General features: G+C 38.5%; 1 protein-coding gene across 2 annotated transcripts in view; it reads left to right on the top strand.

Annotated features, from left to right (window-relative positions):
* The window catches only part of NIBAN1 (niban apoptosis regulator 1), a 169,868-nt gene that overhangs the window by 69,782 nt on the left and 76,884 nt on the right, over nt 1-23,202 (top strand). The gene's annotated exons all lie outside the window — the stretch shown is intronic.

Below are 23,202 nucleotides of genomic sequence, written 5' to 3'. Positions count from 1 at the left end.
GAGGGCATCAGCCCACCTTTTATCTTTGTTTCTCCAAGGATTGCTCATGATAGGTAGTTAAGCAATATTTATTGAGTTCGTTAATGAGCCAGGTGATATGCAAACAACAAACAACCTCCAACCATCTCTGAGGGAATAATAGAACGTGGCCTTCTCTGTGTGGTGGAGTGGAGACGCAGAAGTAGAAGGAGAGAACTAATGAGGGCTCTTTCTGAGTAGAATGGTTATAGGAGGACAATGAAAGTGTTGTGCAACCTCTAGAACCATCTTAGGAAGATTTTTAAAATCAGCTGCTGAATGAAGCCAGGAATGAATACCTAGATAATTTTATTAGATTTTAAAAAAATGTTTGTACTGCCTAAGATGATTGCCTCCTTAGATGAATGTCCAATTAATCCTTGTAAAAAAATGTACCTGTGTAAATAACAAAGGGACGTGGATGAGGATGAAGGAGAGTCTTGCCGTGTGGCTTCATACGAGACCCTACGTTTCTTTATTTGAAAATATTTTTATATTAACAGCAAGAGTGACTGTTGTTAACATGGTATAGTAAGCCAAAGAATATCCACCAAAGGTATCAGGTCCTAATCCCTGGAACCTGTAAATATTACCTTATTTGGAAAAAAAGTGTTTGCAGATGTGATTAAATTAAGATCTTGAGACAAGGTGATTAAATGCCATCACATGTGTTTTAATAAGAGAGGCAGAGGGAGATTGCACACACACACACACACACACACACACACACACACACACACACACACCAGCCACGGGAAACTAGTACATCCTGGGAGGCAGCCGTGGAATAATGGTAAGTACGATGCCCACAAACAGAGAAACAGGCTCTCCATCCTGCTTCCCCTGGAAAGTCTACTTTCTTTCGCCAGGTGATCAAAAACGGAAAGAGTCTGCCTCTAGATCTACACTCCTGGAATTTGTGAGCTCTCCAGTAGTAGTTCTTTTCTCTCTCAGGATCCTCTGATCCCAGCATCCATCACAGTTCAGGCAGGGCCTATGCATTCCTTTCGAGTGTACATAGCTTTCACTGCCTGGTGATGGAATCTGGGAACAGCTATATTTGGATGCAATCAGTTATAAGTGGGCAGCTCCTGTTACTTAATTAGTTTAGCATACATGTAAATCTTTAAATAGACTCAACTTTCCCCTGTTTTTGTGTCTATCACAAGGATAGGTTTGATTAGATCATAGCTATGGTTCCTTCCAACTGTGAACTTCTGCCAGTCTCTCACTAGTCTACAGTTGCTTTCAACTGTGAGCCTGCAGCTTTTTCTCACTGTGTCGCTTCTTCTGCCACTAGACCCAAGCTGAGCTCTCTCTCAGCTACGTAAGTTCCTAGAGAAGGAGGATTATTTTTCTTTCTGGATCCCAGGTCCTGGTCAAAGCTTAAAACATACTTAACGGTTGACTCAATTGGTGTTCCTGGATTCAGACCGTGGCATTAACCCAACTAGGCTTCCTTTGGGCCAAGTACCCACGTTTCACCCAGCGTCTGTGAACCCAGCTCGATCAAGCCAGTCTGAATTCTTACCGACTTTTATTCTCTTTTTCACCTTGTTTTCTTTTAATACATTTCTAGCATGTTGTTTACTTTAGACCTTCCAGTCTCAATCAGGTTGACATAGGTTATTCCCCTTTCTTGAACCTGTGATCTCCCCATATACATTCTGAGATCCTCCCCAACTCTCATCCCCACTTGCCATAAGGGTTTGGTATTGTTTCCAATTCTCACAATGTCAGGGAGGTCACTTGGTTCTCAGATCCTCATCTCTGCATGACTATTAACCAGTGTTGGTATTCACCAGAGTAGTTGGAACACAGCTTTCTCTGTAAACACATTTTCAGCAGCTAGTATAAGCTAGACATTTCATATATGTCCAAATCGTACACTAGAATGAGCTGGGTTCTTGTTTTAAAGTTTCATTGCAACAGAGAAAGTAAATAACTTCACAAATAATAAGATCAAGTGAGGGTTGCTGAAATATTGATGGAAATAATCCCAGGTACAAGTCAGTAAACCTAGGTTCTAGGTCCCCAGCTGGACACTGGCGAAGTGGGTCTGTGGACAGTCTCCTTTAGTTAAGCTGTTGTGTGGATGAAAAGATGCAAGTGTATGTGACTGCCCGGTATTATTAATCCCTGGTATACAGTAGGAGATCAGTAAGAGAGTCTTAAATTAAAAGAATAAAAGAGTATTTGAAGGAAGGAGGGGTCACCGTTGAGTGGATCCAAAAGGGTTTTGTGGAAGATGTGGCATTTAAGATAGGTCTATTGGTGGCTCCTCAGGACAAGAACCTTCCATTTCTTTATTTCTTTATTTATTTTAATCCTTAGTATTCTACACATTCACAGTACTTAATATATGTTGAATGAATGGACTTTGAAGGATGGAGAGGATTCTGACGGGTTGAAATGGACTTGGAAAAAGGGCATTCCAAGCAGAGAGTACAGCACGTACATACATGGGATGGGGCAGTCACGCTGGCAGGACAAGAGTCCGGGCTGACAGGAGTATAGGGAAGTAGCAGAAGTGAGAGTAAATGTAAGCTGGGAATATTACGTGGGTATGGAAAGGGTTTCCAATGGTAGCCTAGGGGGAGGTTGTAGTTAATTCACTATAGTTCCTCTCTAATTTCTGTTTCCAGCCAATCTTTGGGGGAGGGACTTATTTGTCATGCTTTCTGGGTTATTGAGAGTTTATTGTTATAATTGTCACCTGTTGTGTTTCTACTTTTTGTTGGAAGGCTTGTAGGCAGTCCTTGATAGGGATAAAGTGTTTATTTTTCTATATGCTAAAGGAAGTAGATGTAAAGAGACAGGTACTGAGAAGGAAAAGAGAAGCAGATATGTTTTCCTTGTTCATGCCCGAGTCTTGCCTTTCTTAAATACTATGCTAAATATTAATAGCTTTTAAACTTTTTTTTTTAAAGAAAAAAAATCATAAAATTCAGGTCAAAGAGCCAAATATACAAAGGGATTCATGATTTTTGGATGAATTGGCACTCTGTTTGTAACTACCAATAAGAGAGTCAAATACATTTGAACCTATGATTTTCCATGTATTCTACCGTGTTTCAAGGAGAAATGCAAAATAGTTTGCAGTTGAACCAGACTTTTCCATAACTCATTTCATAATTACATGTTGTTTCAAACATTAATACCCTTGAGAGAGGTAATACTAATGTGCAGAAACAGCTGGGAGGTGTATTGAGTTACCTGAAGGAGAGGAGAACCATGGAGAGGCTGCTAAAGACAAACTTGACTGGTATTTCACTGACTTGTATACAATCTCAGTTGTAAGTCCACTACTAATTCATGTACCATTAAAAAGAAAAAGGGCTCCCAATTATGTTTAATGGTCACCCTGCACTACCCATGAATTGTCTATACTGGCTTATTCATTGCTTTGGTAATTCTTGGATCTCTTCTGAGGTATTGGGTACTTTTGCCTGCTTTCAGCTCTTTGGCTTGGCAGTGAGGTAGACCATCCTATGCATGTATCTTTGTAACAAAATGCACCTCAGTTTCTTCTAACTCTTGTTTAGACCCCATGAAATAATCGATTGTCGCTTTCAAATAAAATAAGGAATTGTGGTCATTTTTCCTCAGATAAATATTTATGCTACTCTTATCAAATTTATCCTGCAACTCCATTTCCATGCCTTTTTATTTACACAGTCATTTTTTGTTTTGATATTGAATCAGTATAATCTTTTAAAGACACATTAAAATGGCAGTTGAATTCAGCACAAACAATAAACAGAACTCAGTTAATATGACAGCAGTATGAACAGCTGTGACCAAGTTTTGTGCACATGCAACCCCATCATGATAGCAACTTTGTGGAAGACAGCTGTTAAGACCTGACTGATTGTAAGACACACTCCCAATTTAGAGATGTTAAAATGCGAAGAAACGATACATTTCAGGAGCAATGAAATGCATTTAACTTTAAAACATGCCCAGGAACCAGCCTACCTCTCACTGAAGACTAAATTGGTTGAGCCACCTCCGTTTGTGGTTTCTCGATGTTCATTACTGGCAAGTGTCCTAAAACTACAATGTACATGTGGTGACTACAGTCATTTTACCAGAGGGACCTGCCAGAAGGAGGCTGAAACACTGAACATCCAAACTCTGTTTCCCAAGCTGGTGGCTATATGTTTACATGTAGAGGTATCATAGATGTATTTTCTCTTGCTCCCTTCCAACTATAATAACACGCACCACTTAGGTTTATTTATTTTTTAATTGGTTTATTTAACAGGTGATTTTGTGCATTTCTTGTCTGTTTTACTTCTTGATGGTCCTCATTTAGTAAAGCATATCTTTTCATGTACACACAGGAAACGTAGGTTGAAATCAAGTAATTGCCCTCCTTGAGTCAGTTTCATTCTGATCACACTGTTCCTGCTCATGGCAGGCGTCCCTGTACTGCAAAGTGTACCCACACGTTGAGATGTGTGAAACCTGCCAAAGGAAATCAAACTTTCAGTCAGTCTCTTTATCTCCCATACTGAAGGTTGATAGATACACCTATGATGGCAGCCTTCACTCTGAATTGAGCAGATTTCAAACTTTTCTGAGACTCTACCTAGATCTTAATCTCTGAAGACTTTCTTCATTTGCTGGTCATTTAAAAGATGGATGGATTTGAGTTTTACCCTATCCTTTTTTTCTCTAGTCACTTACTGGTAAAAGAAACACCGAGTAGGAAGTTGTGAAAGAGAATGAAGAAAACCCCAGCAAACTGGCTAGTCCAGAAAAGTCTGCAAGAGATGACGTGTTAGGGAGACAGTGGTGGCTTTGGTGTTTGGCAGCCAAAGTCACTGGAGCACAGCGAGGACAACTTCGGCTTGGAGCTGGATGTTCTGATCCTTTGGGCATGCTCTTGGGGGGAAAGGGTTCTTGATTCCTGTTTTTGATCTTACTCCTATTCCTGTCTCTGGAGGGTTGCTCTTGCTCTAATCTGCTCGGTGCAGACTCATGGCTGGTTAGGTGACAAAATGTCATCATGTTTAAAGCCCCCAGCGCAATGTTCAGTAAGCATTTGACAAATCTTTCTATTAGCATTTCATGATAATCTAATCTGTCAGGTATCTGTAACATTTTCAACTGAGCTGACATAATTATCAAGCAGTTTTTAATGTTATGTTAAGGGTAAGAGGGATCAAATATATGGTGATGGAAGGAGAACTGACTCTGGGTGGTGAACACACAATGTGATATATAGATGATGTATTACAGAATTATACACCAGAAACCTATGTAACTTTACTATTGTCACCCAAAAAAACTTTAATTAAAAAGAAAAAATATGTTTAAGCGTACATCTATTTGGGGGAGAAAAAAAGACATACTTTTGGCAGAAAATTCCTATATAAGTGAGTTTTATTTCTTAAAAACTAAATGAGTGCCTTAAAACTTACATTTCTTCTTTTTTGGAGGTAAAAAAAAAAATCTTCCAGGAAGTTGCTATTTACAAAATATAAGTGGCACAGATCTTCCTTTCAAACTTTTAGAAAACAGACTTACTAAACCTCACTTAATAAGTCAGAGGACAACACTATGGAGAAGCATTTTAAATATTATGATTTTAGGGTATTTGAATTGTTTTTTTTTTTAATTGGGTTTTTGGGAGTGATAAAAATATTTTATATCATGATCATGTAGTGGTTGTACAATTATAAAGATTTGTAAAAACTCATTGAATTCTACTCTTAAAATTTGTGAATTTTATTAACAGTAAATTAAAGTTCAATAACACTGGCAAAATGTATATTTTGATATTTAGGAAAGGACTCGCTGGGATTCCAAGGAAAGGAGTTTCTGTGAACAAACTACGACCAAGGTCGTAGGTATAAAAATAAATTATTATTTTAATCAGAAACCAAATGCAATGAAACTATTAAGAAAAATGGTTTAGGGTCATTGTATGTTACGTGCCTATTATACTTCCCAGTACATTTGAGTTCTTTCGCCAGTTACATTATAATCATTTCTATGGGTGGAGGTGGCGTGGGTTGGGGGTGAGGGTTTGGGGGTGGATGTGCGTCATATAAACGTGAAAGGAAAGAAGAAGGTAATCTGTGAGGGTGTGGAGTGGGGAGAATTATTCCTTCTACTCCTATCAATTCACTTACTATAATTATGTGCGTAGAATAAACATTTAATATATTGTGAAAGAATCATGTGTTAAAATTGTAATATAGAAGCAAAAATAAGAAAAGATACAGCTAAGCCAAATTTGCAATTATTATATAATTAAAGGTTCTTTAAACCTGGGATTGTGTGCTTAAAATAACTAGAGCATAGAATCGTAGTGTAGCTAAATTGATTGCTTATTTCAACTGTATAAATATTCTTGAAAATGATGGCAGAATTGATGCTGTTTGAGAAATTACTATTGATTATTTCTACTCTTAAAATGATTGGATTGATTTTGCCATGCTTTGGAAGTTAATGGGACACCCATTTACCTTGATTTTTAAATACTAATTTAATTATATGTAATGGTTTTATTGGGTAAATGTGCGCTCACTAAGCAGGTTGTTTTAGACCTTAACTAAGCAGGTTATTACTTTGTCTGGACTGTTTCTCTGGCTAAAGTTTCTTTCTTACTCATTTTAAAATAAAATACAAAACATACTCTTATAAAAATAGAAGGAAAAAATATTCATCCATGGGCGTATTTCTCAGTGATAACCACTGTTATAGTTTTAGTTTAGTTCGTTTCAGTTTTTTTCTCTGCCCAGTGGATTTTGTTCTTTTATTTCTTTGTGATCTCTTTCTAGAAAAATCTATGTTCACTTTGATTGTTGTTGCTTACTTTTATGACGTGCATTTTTACATGTTAGCTCCTTTTCACAAATATACCGGGGGTGCCAAAAAAATGTACAAGTGTACACTTTAGTCAACGTTGCTGAAGCAGTAGTTCGCTGTAATCAGAAGTGTCTGGACACTGATAGTAACTGCTTTGAGCATCTCTTGTAATTACAGAAGTCAAACGTGACTTGTATTCATGTTTTGTTATGAGTATATATTGAGTATTACAATTTTAATACAGTTTTCCTTTCTTAAAATGTGTACACATTTTTTTGACACCCTCTATAATTTAAATGGTTGCACATCATACTTTACTTCCCTGACCTTACCATTTTTTTATACTTCATTATACATAATTAGATCAGAAAATACGTTTCTTTTTTATGGAAAATTTTTTATTTGCTTCAACTTTTACATTCTAACTTTAAAGTGGATGATAAACTACCAAATTTTATAACAATTAAGCTATCTAAGGTCAAACGACTGAATTTTAAGTAATTTCAGATATTTATGTAATAAAAAAGAAGTATGGTTTACATATATTTTGATGGCAAATTTGGAAGGTTTTATGTATAATACACCCTTTATGTTCTTGGTCTCTCTTGATTATCTTCTTCTTCTTTTTTTTTAATAAAAACTTTTTGAGCCAAACAGAGGATATACCTGGAAGCAAGATGTCAACAAACTGAGATAAATGCTTCTTGATTATCTTCTTATAGTCTCTTCAAATAGCCATAAAGGACTATTTGGTTGTATTGTGAATCTTTGTGATAATTTAATTGTGGGTTCTCAATTTCTTTCTGAAGATGAGGCCCCTGATTTTCCATTTTTACACATCTGTGGGTTTCCTACTCCTCAGTCTTCCCTTGTTGCTGACTCAAAACCACTTCCTCTTTAAACTTTGCCTTGTTTCCCATCATTCATTTCCCTGGCTTTGATTGGCAGGTCTTATTTATTTAAAACCATCACTACGATACGCATATATATGTATGTGTACATATATATGTTGTTTTTCTTTCTTTCTAGCTGGGGTAGCTGAATGAGACTAGACTTTTCATGTCTTTCCCTCCTAAGGAAAGTTCCTTCAATCTGGAGAGATTGAGTATTCATTTTTGGTTATATTTAGTGTTTGTTTGTTTATTTATCTGGAGATTATTAAAGAGCTTGTGACTCAAAGAAGGCATTGTGTATTGGGATATATTTTACACTCATTACCTAGATGTTTCCAGAATTTCCCCCTTTCCCCAGGGAGCTAATATGCAGCTGCTTTTCATGCCTCACCTGTTGTCATTACCCACATGTAGACAAGTCCAAAATACCATAGAAACCCTGTGTGGAAAACAGCAAAACAGATGGCAAACTAGCTCACTTCTTTTTAAGGGTCTCTCTTTTAAAATTATTCCAAAATGTGCAAAAATGTGGGTCTCTTTTGTTTTTCTAATAAGTAGCAAATTTCTAATATTCAGACGGTTTAAACTTTGTTCTTTTCTCCTTCTTACCACATTGGATTAATCAACCCAGGATTTTTGTGCCACATAAGCATGGTCTTAATCTAAACTTTCCCCTCATAACTTTGTTTGTAAATGTGTAGTTGTGATGATTTTCTTCCAGTGGAACAGTGAACTTCAGATCAGATTTGGAGAAAAAGAATAAAACGTTCCTTCTTGGGAGCTCCTCTCCTGGAAACTCAGGGTACTGGGAGCTGGTCTCCACAGGTCAGGGGATATCTAAACACTTAAGATTATTGTTTGTTTTGTTTCTTCTGATTTGTCTCATACTGAATGACTACGTAGCTAAATATATTGCTTTATGACAAAACCTTTTTACCAATTATTATTTATTTGAAGCCTTTCTGGTTCTCTAATGAAGGGAAAATAAACTCACAGTATGTAGGAAACAGAACAGTTTTGGAAGGGAGTTTTCTAAACAATAATGGAGGTTCTTACAAGTTTAAATATTGGTGTAAATGTTCCATTGTGTGGCAGATTGATTTTCCATTTGCTTTCCCTTTAGTCTTATGGTGGTGGAGGCTGGGGAGATGTGCAGGGAAAATGCACTCAATGTAGAGCTAGTATTCACAATATCAATTCAACAGATATTGTATCGAGACATATTGTGTGCCTGGTACAGACCTCTATAGACCGACCCTCAGGAGTCAAGGGAGCAAAGGATCAGAGATGTGCTGTGCTCGACACCCGCGGGGAATGTGGTGCAGCCAGAGCACTCCATCCTCTGTGGATAGGGGAGATGCTAGGGTTAGGGACAACCTGAGAAGGACCTGGAGAGCGCAAGATGGTTTTCGTCAGGGGAGGGACCTGACCAGTTGTGCACTTCACAACATTACCTTTGCTGGTGGTGTGAGCAAGAGAGGAGAAAAGGGAGAGGTCAGAGGCAAGAGACAAGTTAGGAGCTCATTCCAGTCACTGCTCTTGCAAGAGATGAGGGTCTGAACAATCATTAGTAGCACAGCTGCATCTGAGACATTCCTAAGGTCAAATGGGCAGGATGTGCTGTCTATGGCGCCGAAAGGAAGAAGAGAGTAAAGGAAGACTCTGAGATTTCTCTTGCAGGCATCCTGGTGATGGTGAACCTGTTAACTGAGATGGGGGAGGGGGCAAGTTTGAAGTGCCTCGAAGCACTTCAATGTCAAGTTATGTAGCAGGGGACAGTTGAAAACACACGAAAGGTTGGGGCAACACACACATGTGGGACACATCAGGGTGTATAGCCTGTGCAGTGGGGTTGTGTTTCTAAGGGTGAGAGTGGCTACAAGAAGTAATAGGAGGTGATGGATCCAGGAACCATAGATTTGGGATACTGTTCCGAGAGATTTGATGGTGAAGGGAGAAAAAGAGGGTAGTTGCCTGAGATGAGTTTTTATTTGTCTGTTTGTTTCAGGATTTGAGCTCATTTGTGGGCTTAGAGGTAAAAGCCAGGGAAAAGGAAGATAACGACCATCCAAGAAAAAGGACATAATTGATGGGGTAATAATTTGCTTAAGGAAAGTAGATGAGCAGATGGCTTCCACATCTGCAAAAATGGAGCTGTTCATGGATTTCTGGAATGATATTGAAATTTCAGAATTCCCTGTGGTGGTTAAATAATATGCTCCTTGAAACGGGCAAATTCAGGAATGGACTAGAATGCAAACCATTTGCCAAAAAGCCATTTTTAAATCCTATTCAGATCATTCTTTATCTTATAAAGTTAACAACTTTATCATTAATGGAGACTTTGCTATGCATAATTTTTCTTTCAACCTTTCTCTCTCTCTCTCTCTCTCTCTCTCTCTCTCTCTCTCTCTCTCTCTCACACACACACACACACACACACACACACACACACTTCTGTTTTTCAAATTACCTTGATGGCATAGTTACATGTTAGTAGTTTTCTCTTACCTCCCAGATTTCCAAGTCTCTTCATGAGATTTTCAATATAATCTATCCCATCAAATAAAGTCAACATCATCCAGCCTTCAAGCTGCCCACCATCAGATTCACACCTTATATTGTTCTATTTCTTCCCGTTACAAAGGAACAAAGGAAAACTGGTAATGTGCCCTCAGCCTTGTGGAAACCTCCCCTCCCCCCCCACACACACACCCACAAGTTTTAAAACTAGACTGTCTTACCTTACATCAGAGCACTTTGAATTGGGTTTGGTAGGGGAGGATAATAAAAGTTCCCCCTAACCTTTTAAATTCGGCGCCTGGGGCCTGTTATTTGAACTGAACAAAGAGTAACAGGGTAAAAACACACATGTGTTTATGTGTATACATACATACACATGTGGGAGTGTTGAGTATCTCAAAGGAGTAGTTAGAATTTGGGGCTTATATACCTTCTTAACAAAGGGTGATAAATTTGTGGAGAAATGACAAGACAAAGGAAAAGGGATTTGGGTTTTCAGGGGCAGTAAATTGTAGAAAGGTAAATATATGGGGGAGACTAATAGCAGTTAAGGGTTATTTTAGTAAGATTTGTTTGTGCAGACCTATCTAGGTGCCAACTTTCTGTCTGTCGCAATAATGGTTGTTTTCTTCCTCCTGCTGTGGGAGAAGGGAAGGGGAACATGTTCACAACTTGAAATGTATGTCCTGCTTTTAGGCAGTGGCCGGGGGGGAGGGCAAAGAGCTCTGCTTGCATTTGCTGATTCTGAATGCCTGCAGCTCAAAATTACCTTTATGTCAAAGTGGCTTATTTTGGGGTTTCAACACTAGCAGGCACCTGTGTCAGCACAAAAACTGACTTCTCCAGAGCAGGTGGCTTCTCCCTCAGGGGTGTATGCTGTGCCAGGAGTGTTGCTCTTGCTTACAAATATCAGTATCTATTATTCATTACTGTTATTAAATATCTTAACTATCATAAGAATCAACCGGAAGAACATATTGGCAAGACAGGATCTCTCGTCTTAGGTACATTCTGATTCAGTGGGTGTGGGGTAGGGCATGGAATTTCGTATATATTTTTTTTTATCAGGCAGCCTAGGAGAATCTTACAACCAGTAATATTAAGGAACACACTGAGATGGTGATTTTTATCTGCATTTTGAGATGAAGACATGAGGCTTTTCTAGAGCCGCACTACTCAGCATGGTAGCCATTGGCCACATGTGGCTATTATAATTAAAGTTAACTAAAACTGACTAAAATATGAATTCAGCGTCTCAGTCACAGTAACCACATTTCAAGTGCTCCATTGCCATACTACGCAGAACAGGTGTAGAATCTCTTCATCATGACAGACATTTCTATTAAACAACCCTGTCCTAGAGATAAAGTAACTTGCCTAAGGTCAAACGTTAATAAATAGTGGAACCAACTTAATGGACTTACACCTCTCTGAAACGGAATCTTTGTCACTGTAAGTTCTGCTTTGTTCAGCGGAGGATGGATCTGACCAAGGGAAAGGCTTGAGAATTTGCTCTGTGCTGGGACTAAACCAACCTTCTCCAGATGTATCTGAAACCCCAGAAGCCTCCTATTTGGGGTGTTGGTTCTGAAACCGAATGGGCCCTCTGAGAGTGCTTGGTGGAAACCTCAAATGGTGACGTACTTGGGGGGATGCAGACAGATGGCCACCACTAATCTGATGGCCCAATAAGTCAGATTTGCATCCTTGAAAGCAACCGACCTCTGATCCACAGTCAGCCAACCACAGGAAGTCCACCGGCCCAAGAGAGCATCTACTATTAAAATGTTTCCCTTTTGCAACTTAGAAATAACAGTTTCTCTTTTCCTATCTACACAGCCCTTCATGTACTCCAAATGTTTCAATTATGTCAGTGGTTTGGCTTTTGGAATGCCTTGTCCTGTAGAGACAATATTGTAACAGTTGGTTGATTTCCAGGCTGGCCTACAAAAATATGCAATGTTCATAAGAGAAATTATCAGTTAAATTATAATATGGAAGTGAAAAGACAGTATTAGTTATACCTACCTGCCATTTTGCGCACTTCTTTTGTGAGACTATACAATGTACATTCCAACTCTCTATACTGGGCATAGTTCTTCCCACTATCTATCACCTCTTTCCAGTTTTCCTGGAGAACATAGCTCAGGTACGTGGGATGATGTCTTGGTGTTTAGTAACTATATCTGCACAAAAGAGCTACCTCTCGTTAGCAAAAGTAGAAAAGTTTTGAGAATAGGCTTCTGGTGAGTCTGTGCGTAAATGACAATCTCATATGATACTGGTGGCAGTGCAAAATGGTGTAACTACTCTAGAGGGCAGTTTGCCCATTTTAATTAAATTCGTGGCACAAGGCTCCTAACTAAGGAGAGGCAAGAAGGGACTGAAATCTAGCCTGTGCTGCATTCTTCACTCAGGTAGCTTGTCTGCCGTGAGGATGGGTACCTTGACCTGGTTTGCACGTAAGTGCTGTAGGGGCTTGCAGCAGTCTTTGACGGGGAGATTCTATCATAAAGCCATCAGTTAACCTCATAACAATCACAAATTCATTGTTGTTCCAACCAAAACACCAACATTGTCCCAAGAGCAAGAAGGAGAGGAAACATGTGAGAGGTCCATCACCAAGGAAGCAGATTGTAGTATATGTATAGAAGTATAGGTAGCAGTTAAAAAGAATAAACTAGAACACACAATGCGATATGTAGATGATGTATTACAGAATTGTACACTTGAAACCTATGTACCTTTACTAACTATGGTCACCCCAATAAACTTTAGTTACAAAAAGAATAAACTAGAATTAAATATCCCATCTATGTGGTATCTATCTATCTATCTGTAATAATATGGGTAAAAAAAAAAAGGAAGCTGCAGACTGACAGGTAGAGTCAAGTTTGAAAATATGCATAACAATGCTGTTAATTATTTATGGATACATATGTATGTTGTAAGAGTCTAAAATGACTTACAGGAATAAACATTACTTGGAGCATAGTGGTACCTGGTAGTGATGTAGAGCAAGGGAGATGGGGCTACAAATGTAGCTATAGTGTTTTGTTCACTTTTTTTTTTTTGAGGCAAATATGGCATAATGTTAAGATTTTATTTAGCTGGCTAGTGGAGATATATGTTACTCACTTTACTGTTCTGTATGTTTGAAATAGTTCATAATTAAAGAAAACACACACATACACAAAACCCTTGTTATTAATGGTTTATACTTCAACATATCTCATCTTTTGGCTCCTGTAAAGTAGGACACAGAGAAGAGACCAGAGAAACTGTGTTCAAAAGACATTTCAAATATCATGTGGATGACTGGGCTGGTCCATAGCAATAGCTTTTAACCTTAATTTGGTGCAAAGCAGATTCTTAATCAGTAGGTAAGAAAATCTACTTAGTGCATTTCCCAGGGAAATGTTATTAGCTAACAAAGACGGCAGCTCTAATTGAGACGGTGATGCCACTTAATTAGAACACATGAACAAGATTAAGGGGTACTCAGATAAGGTCAACTCGTTTCCCTCATGCTCAGAGCTTTGCTGGGTCTCTGCCTTCTTGCTGGCAACTTCTGCCAATGGGGATGAACCTGAGCCAAATGCTTTTATTGTCCTTCATAAATCACTTAATGGAATGTTTTAAATACAGATTCCATGTATTTCAGAGTGTATTCTGAAACTCATCGGCATGCTGATTATACTGATAAATTAAGAACTCATTACATTGAAGCACTAGGCATTTGTGTTGCTTTTAACTTGTTATTGATCCAATAGTAATACACATTAAATAAGTTGATAATTGTGTTGGGACTCAATCATGTATTTCAACTGATTATATCTGTATTACGTAGGGTTCTCCTGAGAAACAGAACTAATGCGGGCAGGAGGGAAGGGGTGGGGGGAAGAGAAAGAGAAAGAGAGAGAGAAAGAGAGAGAAGGAGAGATTCTTTTTAACAAGGAATTGACTCGTGCCAATTACGGAGACTGACAGGTCCCAAGATCTGAGGTCAGTAAGCTGGAGACACAGAAGAGTAGATGGCATCGCTCCAGTCTAAAAGTTGGCAGGCTAGAGACTCAGGAAGAGCCAATATTTTAGTCCAAGTCGGAAGGCCAGAAAAAGCCAATGTCCCAGCTCAAGGCAGGCAAATAGGAGGAAATTCCCTCTTACTCAGCCTTCTTGTTCTGTTCAGGCTTTCAGCTGGTTGGATGAGGTCCATTGGGGGAGGCAATCTTCATTTCTCAGTTTACCTATTCAAATACTAACCTCATCTAGATACACCCACACAGACACATCCAGAATAATGTTTGACCAAATATTTGCCCACTCCCCCTCATGGCCCAGTAAAGTTGACACATAAATTTAACCATAACATCATCTTTTTACCAAAATTTAAGATCGTTTCACAAGGCTTCTTGACAATGTGGTTTTTATTACCAAAGAGTACTTACATTCCTCCATTAATAGAAAGAACTGCTTGGATTCCTCCATAAAAATCCATGTAGTGTAAGTAGAGAGAAAAACTATTAAAAAACACTGACTTTTTTTTTTCATAAATTTTCCATTACTAACTAGTTTTGTGATCAGGGGCCAATTAATTTCTTGATGTGAAAATAGGAGGGGGTTGGAAATAACCAGTCTAATCCTATCCAGCTTGAGAAGTCTATAATCTTTGGTCTTTTCATCAAAGTTGGAATGTGTTTGACCTTGGCACGTCTGTGCTGCCATCCAGATGAACTCACGCTGCTTCCTTAGGTGTATTGTGGGAGGTAGTCTCAGTTATTTAAATTCTACTTTATATTTAACCCCCTTGATGTATATAATGACTAGTTTCGAGTAAGTGAATCTCATTTGTGAGGCTTGGACTCTCAGCAGAGCTAGTCTTATGAGGTCCCAGTACATTTATTAAGTACTGTATGAACTCACTTTATAGAAGAGCTATTTCCATAGGGGAAAAAAAAGGGGGGTGATTTTTAAAGAACTTGGGACTATCTAAATAGTTAGTATTATCGAGGTTTTGGGTGGGTTGTGTTTTTTCTTTTTTTTCTATCTCTTTTTAGAGCATCACATACAATAATTTTGGGATAAGTTTTCACTAATGTACATTCCTCAAGAATTTTTAAATGTAGTGCTGAATAGATCCACTAACTGTCAACCATTTCAATTGTCAAAAATGCAAAATGTGTCTATGTAATTAGCTATCGTTCGGACTGTGCTAGGTCAGACTTGATTATTGGAGATGTTTGGGTTGTTATCAAGAAAACTGTACTCAGAGGACTGAGTGCCTGACCGAATCAAGTGGACAGAAGTCAGAATCGTTTTGGCAGTTCCTAAATTCTTGTGAGGATAAGTTAGAACACGCTAAGAGAATTCTTGCTAATGAGTCTTTTATCTGCCTGTAAGTAGTTTCAAAATGTCAGCTGGCCTGCAGAAATGGTGAATAGTTTACAGAGTTTTTCTTGTACCTCCCCAAGTCCAGCAATGCCACAACCTTTCACTGTCCTAGCCAAGTCCATTTATTTCCTATTGTTACTACCCATATTCCTAGATTAACACAACATAAGCAAATCCAGGCCCCCCTAGAAATGCCTTTTTTTCTTTTTTTAACATTAATGGCATAGATTCTTGAGCACAAAGGAGAAAGTATAATAGAAATCATTTCAAACAAATATACTTCCATGTGGAGAGAAGAAAAGTGGAAAAATAGAATGAAGGAAAAAGAAAGAATATAGTTAGGAAAAATAAAAGAGAAACCTGGAGGAGACACCAGATTTACTGTGTTGGAAGGAGAATCACTTAGTAAAATTCCTAGACTTGGTGCCTGGTTTATTTTAAGTCTGGCCTGATTTCTTTTCATGTGCCTGTTGTTTTAATTTGCATGGTTGCAAGCTCAAAGTAAAGAATATTTTCAGGATTTTGGAAAAATCTGAGCACCTATGATAAGATATGTGCAGAAGAAAAATTACTAACTCTAATTAGGCTCAAAGAGAGCAAAGGGAATCTCATTATTTCAGTTTCTGAGTTTCAGTTGTATATTTTCTTCAAAACCAGAAATGGTTGTCTAATGAGCAAATATATTATTATTCCTCTTGAATTCATGGTTCCTGTGATGCTTTCTGAAAAAGTAGCTGTGTCAGATTGGTTCAATTTTCTTTTTCACACTCTTCCCTCTCGTTTTTGTAAAGAAAAAGACAGCCAATCTACAGCTTCCTTAGGGGACATTAGACAGCTTAGAGAAGTGGCAAAATAAACAAGATTTATTCTCATCAGATGTGTCATAAGAAAATTGGAGGCATGCTGTGAGGTAATGGCTACATAATCTTGAAAATTTCCAAGCACTTTTTTTCCAAATGAAATGGAAGAACATTTAAAGTCAGCTTCAACCTAATTATGGCAAAAGAAAGATGTGTGCGTGAAAGTACGGGCATATATATTTTTCTAACAATACTCTTGGTTTCTTGCTCTAAAAAAGAGGAGACCACAGATAAGGTCTTAGAGTTCTAGAAAGTTGTTATGGAATACCTGATCACAGGGAAGTTTTTACTTTTTCATAGAATAAGATAATAAGAATTGTAACTTACAAAATGGTGGTGTATTTTTCCTTCCTTAATTTCTCTTACCTATATTAACCTGTGAAGGTATTGTTCTTCTAAATATGTAGTGCAGCTGGAAACCTTAATTTATTTCAGTGGCTGTGATCATTTGTAGAAAACTGTTTTATCATCTGCCTCACCCATTGCAGCTGGTACCTGGTCCCTTTTAGACTATCTGTAAGTACAGGTGGATTTATTGAATGCCCTTAATGAGTTAAATTTCAAGGCCAAATTAAAGATGCTGGCCTACTTTTAGAACACGGACTGGGGAAAATTGAGTTTCTAACAGTCCAAGGTCAAGTATACTGCAAGCCTAACTCAACAGTTTTGGATCTCCATGAATGTGAGTTTTGGAAACCAGGAAACTATTCTATTGTTTGTACCTAAGCACGTCTGCTTTTTATCCAGTTGCTTTCTGAATCTGGAGAGGGTCTTAGAATGACTTTGATATATTTAATATAAGCTTTGGGAACATAAGTGTTTGTGTGTTTCTCTTCCGTGGATTAACATCTGAAATAAATCACAGAGAACATAAATTGGTTTATATTCGTATGTGTCTTATTTTCAGCTTAAAGTGGAGTTTCTGTCGGGTAGAATGTAGGGACTTGCTGGCATCAAGGTTGCCCTGGGAAGGTTTTTTTCTTGACTTTTCTTAGTACAGTCTGTTCCAAAACCTGTCACTCAAACACTAAGAATAAGTGTGCTTAAAAAAATAAACACACAACTTAGTTCAATTATAGAAAATCCAATTTATCCCCATTCTCTAAGGTATTTACTACAAGAAAGAGCGAGTCCTCGGGCATTATTCTGTGTAATTAGATTTTTGCCCCTTTGTATTGTGAATTGGGATTTCTGATTTTTCCACCCTAAGGTGCAAAGTGATGGTGCTTAGAAATCTGAGACTAAAGCTGATGTTATAATTCATCAGGACTTTTAAACTATTATAATTGGAGAAACTCCAGGAAAGATAAACAATCGTGGATATTATACTCGATTTTATAAATATTAAAAATGGTTTATTTTTAGAGCCACTTCTCTTTTTCCTCCAAATTCATATTCACCTAAAACCTCAATGGGTCTTAAGACACTGTGCGAAAGGTCTGGTTAACCCTCTCCTCCTATGTGGATTTACCTCAGTTCCAGGGAAACAGCCAGTTTGTTAAAAATAAACGTATTTTTTAAAAATTCTGTATTTTTCTCCTTCACAGTAACAATAAAAATGTAACATCTGAAAACTGTGATTTTTTTTTTTGGTGATGTCATAGGAAAACTAAAAGTGAAATGTTAAGTAAATAAAAGTGGATACAAAATACAATAATCTCAACTATTAAAAAAAATTGTAAAATAGATTAGAAGGAAATATTGCAGAAATAGTGTTTGGATTTTTTATATCTTTCTGTACTTATGAGCTGATTTTCTAAACAGGAAGGAATCTGTGTATTTCAGAGAAGAATATATCATAGTTGCTTTGACACTGGGAATGATGGAGAAACTAAGAGTAATCCACTATAAACAGTATCTTTCAAAAAGAAAACTAATGTTAAAATTAGAATTCAACTGCTACAGAACTGCAAGGTTAACAAAGAACCTTCTAGAATGAGAAACTATGCAAACCTTTTGGGCTCTTCAGACTTCACATAAGTTTTACCCTAGACCCTTTATACGTCCCATGTTTACAGACAGGTCAATAGAAAAAACAAAAAGGCTTTCGTGTGTACATAATTTCCCACATATAATTTCAAGGACAAAATTCATTTAAAAGCCTAAAAGGAATTAATCAGATTAAGAGTCTGATTTTTTTAGAGAAACAAATCAGTTGAGCTTTGAGAGTATATATTTTGAACAATAATATTTGAGCTCAGAACTGTGCCTTTCTCCTTTCTTCGGGTATTGACATGGGTTTCATGATAGCGATGCGTTGTGCTTTGCTTTAACTCTTAAATATGTACACAGCCATTCTTTCATTCATTCAACAAATATCCACTGAGTACATAGTTACAGTATCCCCTTGGAGGAGGGATAAGCTGTATGTAAACAGCTGTAGCAAAAGTGGTGCACAGTTTGGGGAGAATGCAAAAGAAGATAAGATGGTTTTCAGCTGGGGAGAGCCAAAAAGGCTTCTCCTTGGGTTGGGATTGCCGTCTGGGCTTGAAGGGTCTGAGAGTGGCTGGCAGGGCATTTAAGGGGAGAAGGAGGCGTGAGGGCATGGGCATATACAGAAGACAAGGAGGCAGTTTGAGGAGGTGGGAAATAAGGATACTTGGGGCCAGATCCCAGGGCTTTGGTGCCAGGCTAAGTGGTTAGTACTTCAGGCAGTAGGGAACTCTTGAACGTTTTTATGAAGGTCATGACATGGTGTTGAAGCAACATGTCAAACGAAGCTTGTCAGGCCAGGACACAGAGGATTGATTGTGCCTCTGCGACTTGAGGTGTACCTCTTAGGGCTTTCAAAAGCGTTCCCTAGGAGCATTAATGGTTCTGGAGGACAGTTCCCCACTCTAACATCTGGGCCTTGGTAACTTGTGCCAGCTTTCTCTTGAGTGGGACCATGGTGGTCGGCTTGGATTCAGCCTCTCCTGCTCTGCTCCATCAGCTCTGAACTTACTCTGTCCACTTCCCAGAATCTGCCTCTGCCACACAGACCAAGCTTTGGCTATGTCCCATAACCCTGCAGGATCCTCCTCTGGCGTTGACTTTTTTGTTCCTCTTTTAGAGCTGAGAGCTAGTAAGGTTTTTTTTTGGCTCTGCTGTGATGCTGAGATAGGGCAGATGAAGAGACTTTTACAATATTAAAGAGATAATAAAGACTTGATTTAAGATGTCGTGATTGGGATGGGGGGAAAGGGGGTGAATTCAAGAAATGTTGTGCAAAAGAGAACTGACTGGGTGGTGAACACACAATGTGATATATAGATGATGTATTACAGAATTGTACACCTGAAATCTATGTAACTTGAGTAACCATTGTCACCCCAATAAACTTTAATTTTAAAAAAAGTATTGTGCAAATAGAAGTGACAAGATCTGATAATTGAATAAAAACGTGAGGAAGAAGGAATCAAATAACAGTGAGTTTTTGAACCTATATGAATTCAAATGGTTTTGAAAGGGCCAGAAGATATAATACTTTTCTTAACTCTTACAAATTGGAACTGAAGCTAAGTGTTGTGAGCAGAGTTGTCAAAGAAGCTTCTTTTAGCTTCAGTGATAATGTCCCTGAAGGGTGTTTTGTGCAGCCGGGTCAAAAAAAATTGTGCCAACAGTATCCCAGAGCAGGCGGCAACAATTGAGTAGGATTAGGAGAAATATGTGCCAGAAATGCTGGGGTAACAAAATGTGTAAGAAGCCCTTCCATTGGTTCTAGTCTTTGTATTATTGAGTAACTTACTTTTAGGAAAGTCCTGACACTATGTTTTACAAACAGTGTAGGAAAGCGAAGATGATACGAAACTGGAAGGTTCGGTGGGGAATGAAGGCAATTCAGTACTGAAGAATCTGGAACACTGTGGACACAGGCTGGTTTCAGTGGAAGTTATTTTATGGTCACACCCCTGGGGCTGATCCACTTTATTCGAATGATTTCTTGGTGGAATATTAAATCATAGTCAACATTTATTGAGCAATCAATGTATCAGGCATTGCTCTAGACATTTTTCTACCTGCAGACTATTTCATTTAATCCAGAGAAAACCCTGTGGAATAGGTGTCTCTTATGTCCATTTTACAGGCGAGAAAATTGAGGCTCAAAGAGAGGCTCAATATGACAGCTATGAACTCATGCATTTGCTTTGGCTCATTAACGCCAAAGTTTCATTTAGTTGGTTTTAATTCCTGGATGCACTCAGGGCCTCTTAGGTGCTGATAAGTGTTCCTGAAACATCTGTGAAAATGTCGGTTGTATTTGTTGTGAATCTGCCATGCGTGGGACCTCTGTTCTGTGTGGGCACGATGGCTCCAGTTAAAGAATTACATCAGACAGCCTGCTTTGGGCTTCTCCTAGATTCCTGAAGTTCAGCTTCAGGACATTCCCTTGGTAGTTGGCTTGGAGGCCCCATCATCCCCATTATCATCATCGATTTAATTACTGTGGATTGTTGAAAACTTTCTATGTGCCAGCTGCAGTGCTAAGCACTGTACTGCATTATTTCACATAATTACAATAACACTATGAGATTGCTCCTCTTGTCTTCATTTTATACACAAGGAAGTAACTGGCATGCGGTGCCACAGCTGGTAAGTAGCAGAGATGGGACTCAAACCCGTGTCTGTCTGACGCCAGAGTCCGTCTTCCTAACCACAGCGGTATTTTGTCCTAGCACCAGGCTTTTCTCAAAGTGTCAAGATCCCTACATTGGGTTTTCTTTCCTTTATTTGGGTTTAGATAGGCTTAATCTAAAAGCTCCATCCATTTTGGGATTTGCTTTAGGTTCTCTTTCCCCGAGAACGTGTGACGTTGTCAGCTGTTTTATTCACATTTTGAACCAGTCATTAGGTTAATCACCCAAAGGAGCTTTAATCCCCTTTTTATGTGTTGCCTGGTGGATGATGCGTTGATGGTACCATATGTAATATTCAAATCACGGAAGCATTTTTCTCATACATTGGGAGGGAGTGGTGGCATTGTAGCACCTCAGCAGAAGCTGGGCGTCCTTGAGGGAAGCTTAGTGATGTGGCAGGAAATCTGGTTTCAAGCTTTGTAGAGCTCATCATAAAATGACATCCAACTCCTTTCATTGAAACCCAAGTTCCTGCAAGAGGGCAAAAATTAGCATCAGAAATTAACAGGCTGCTTTTCTGCTAGGCCAAAGAGTGCGTACTTAGACCTAAAGGGCAAATTTTGTTGATCGTTTATATGTTTCACGAAGGTGAGGTTCACTGTCATTGTGAGAATTCTCAAAGACGTCCCACTCCTGTGTAAGAAAATTATAGACCAGGATATAGAATTTTCTTGTTTATGCACTACATAAAAACTAATAAAAATAATAGCCAATTAGACAGTTATAAAGCCTGAGAGTATTAAAGTATTGTGCAAATATTGATTAATAATGATCCCATAAACTCACAGATCAAGCAAAAGCATGCCTGATTCAAATCATGGGAACTTTCATTTGCATTTCCACAGAAGTTATTATTAGTGGGTCTGAAAGCACCTTTCAAGTATTAATTATTAAAGCGCATAAATCTGACCAGAAACTGTCATTGTTTTGAGGAAATAAGCAAGAATTTCCCTTGGCCTCATACATGAGACCGAAATGCCTGAGCTAAAGTAGGCTTCTCCATAAAAAGACTATTCATGCACTATGGATGTTTGGCCTGTGATTCTGTAGGGTAGAAGCTGGCAGCCATGGATTCAAGTTTCTTGTATTGAGTATCTCAATCTACGTGGTTAGAACTCTTCACTTATTTTTGAAATTTTGCATGCATAATAGCTCTAAACAAATCTTGCCAGTGTGTTGTACTTTAATATTTCTTTGCTGACTGTAATATCAAATTTGAAAACAAAAATTATGCCAAGTTCACACAAAAGTATTTACAAATAGTTTGGAATGTTTATCGCGTTTATTTTTTCTCAAGTTAAATGTCTTACTCCAAGAACGAAGAGCTTGTAAGCACAGTCCATGGGCCTGTATTTATTTCTGTATCCTGTAGCAACTCCTCAGAAGGTTCTGGCAATTTCCAATCTGCTTCAGAATACTCCTTTTCTCTTTCGCCTCTATTTCTCATTCTTCTTTCCCTTCTTTGCAACTACCCCACTCTCCAAAGCTAAGTACAGGTTGCAAACGCTCAAGAATATTCCCAGGGCCTGACTCTTCCCTCTTCCTCCATCTCAAGTCCTTGAGCTGTCCCCACACGGTTGAGTCTCAGCTTTATTTTCTTCTGGTGCGGAGACAGTATATTGCAATTTTTGGTCACTCTTGTGCGGCAGCTGTACTTCCATGGTTATGCTTCAATGTCACAAAGATTCCAAGGAAAGTGTGGACTTTCCTTGGCGAGCACCTTCCTTTACAGTTAGGCACCCTGGAGCCTGGAGAGAAAGAATGGCTAGAATTGGGACCAGAACGCAGGTCTTCAGACTCTTAAAGCAAAGCTTTCCCCTCTACCTCCTGACAATTCCAAAATGGTCTGAATGACAACGAATTTTAAACCCAAAACATATGGGTAGAACTAGAAGAAGTAGTTTCTTGAGTTTTCATCCAGGGCTGTGGATCAGCAAGACAAGAGGAAGAGCCTTAGCGATCTGAAGACGAAGGGAGTGATGTGTGTACAGAGCTGAAATGATGGGCCCTGGATTATTGCTGTGTAGGAGTTGACTGAAAGGAGATAGAATGAAGAGCACGTGGCAGTGGAGACCCGGG

Source organism: Rhinolophus sinicus, linkage group LG17 (genome assembly GCF_036562045.2).
Source record: "Rhinolophus sinicus isolate RSC01 linkage group LG17, ASM3656204v1, whole genome shotgun sequence".
In the NCBI taxonomy this organism is placed as follows: domain Eukaryota; kingdom Metazoa; phylum Chordata; class Mammalia; order Chiroptera; family Rhinolophidae; genus Rhinolophus; species Rhinolophus sinicus.
Note: the sequence above shows the minus strand (reverse complement) of the source record. Positions and strands in the feature narration are given on the sequence as shown.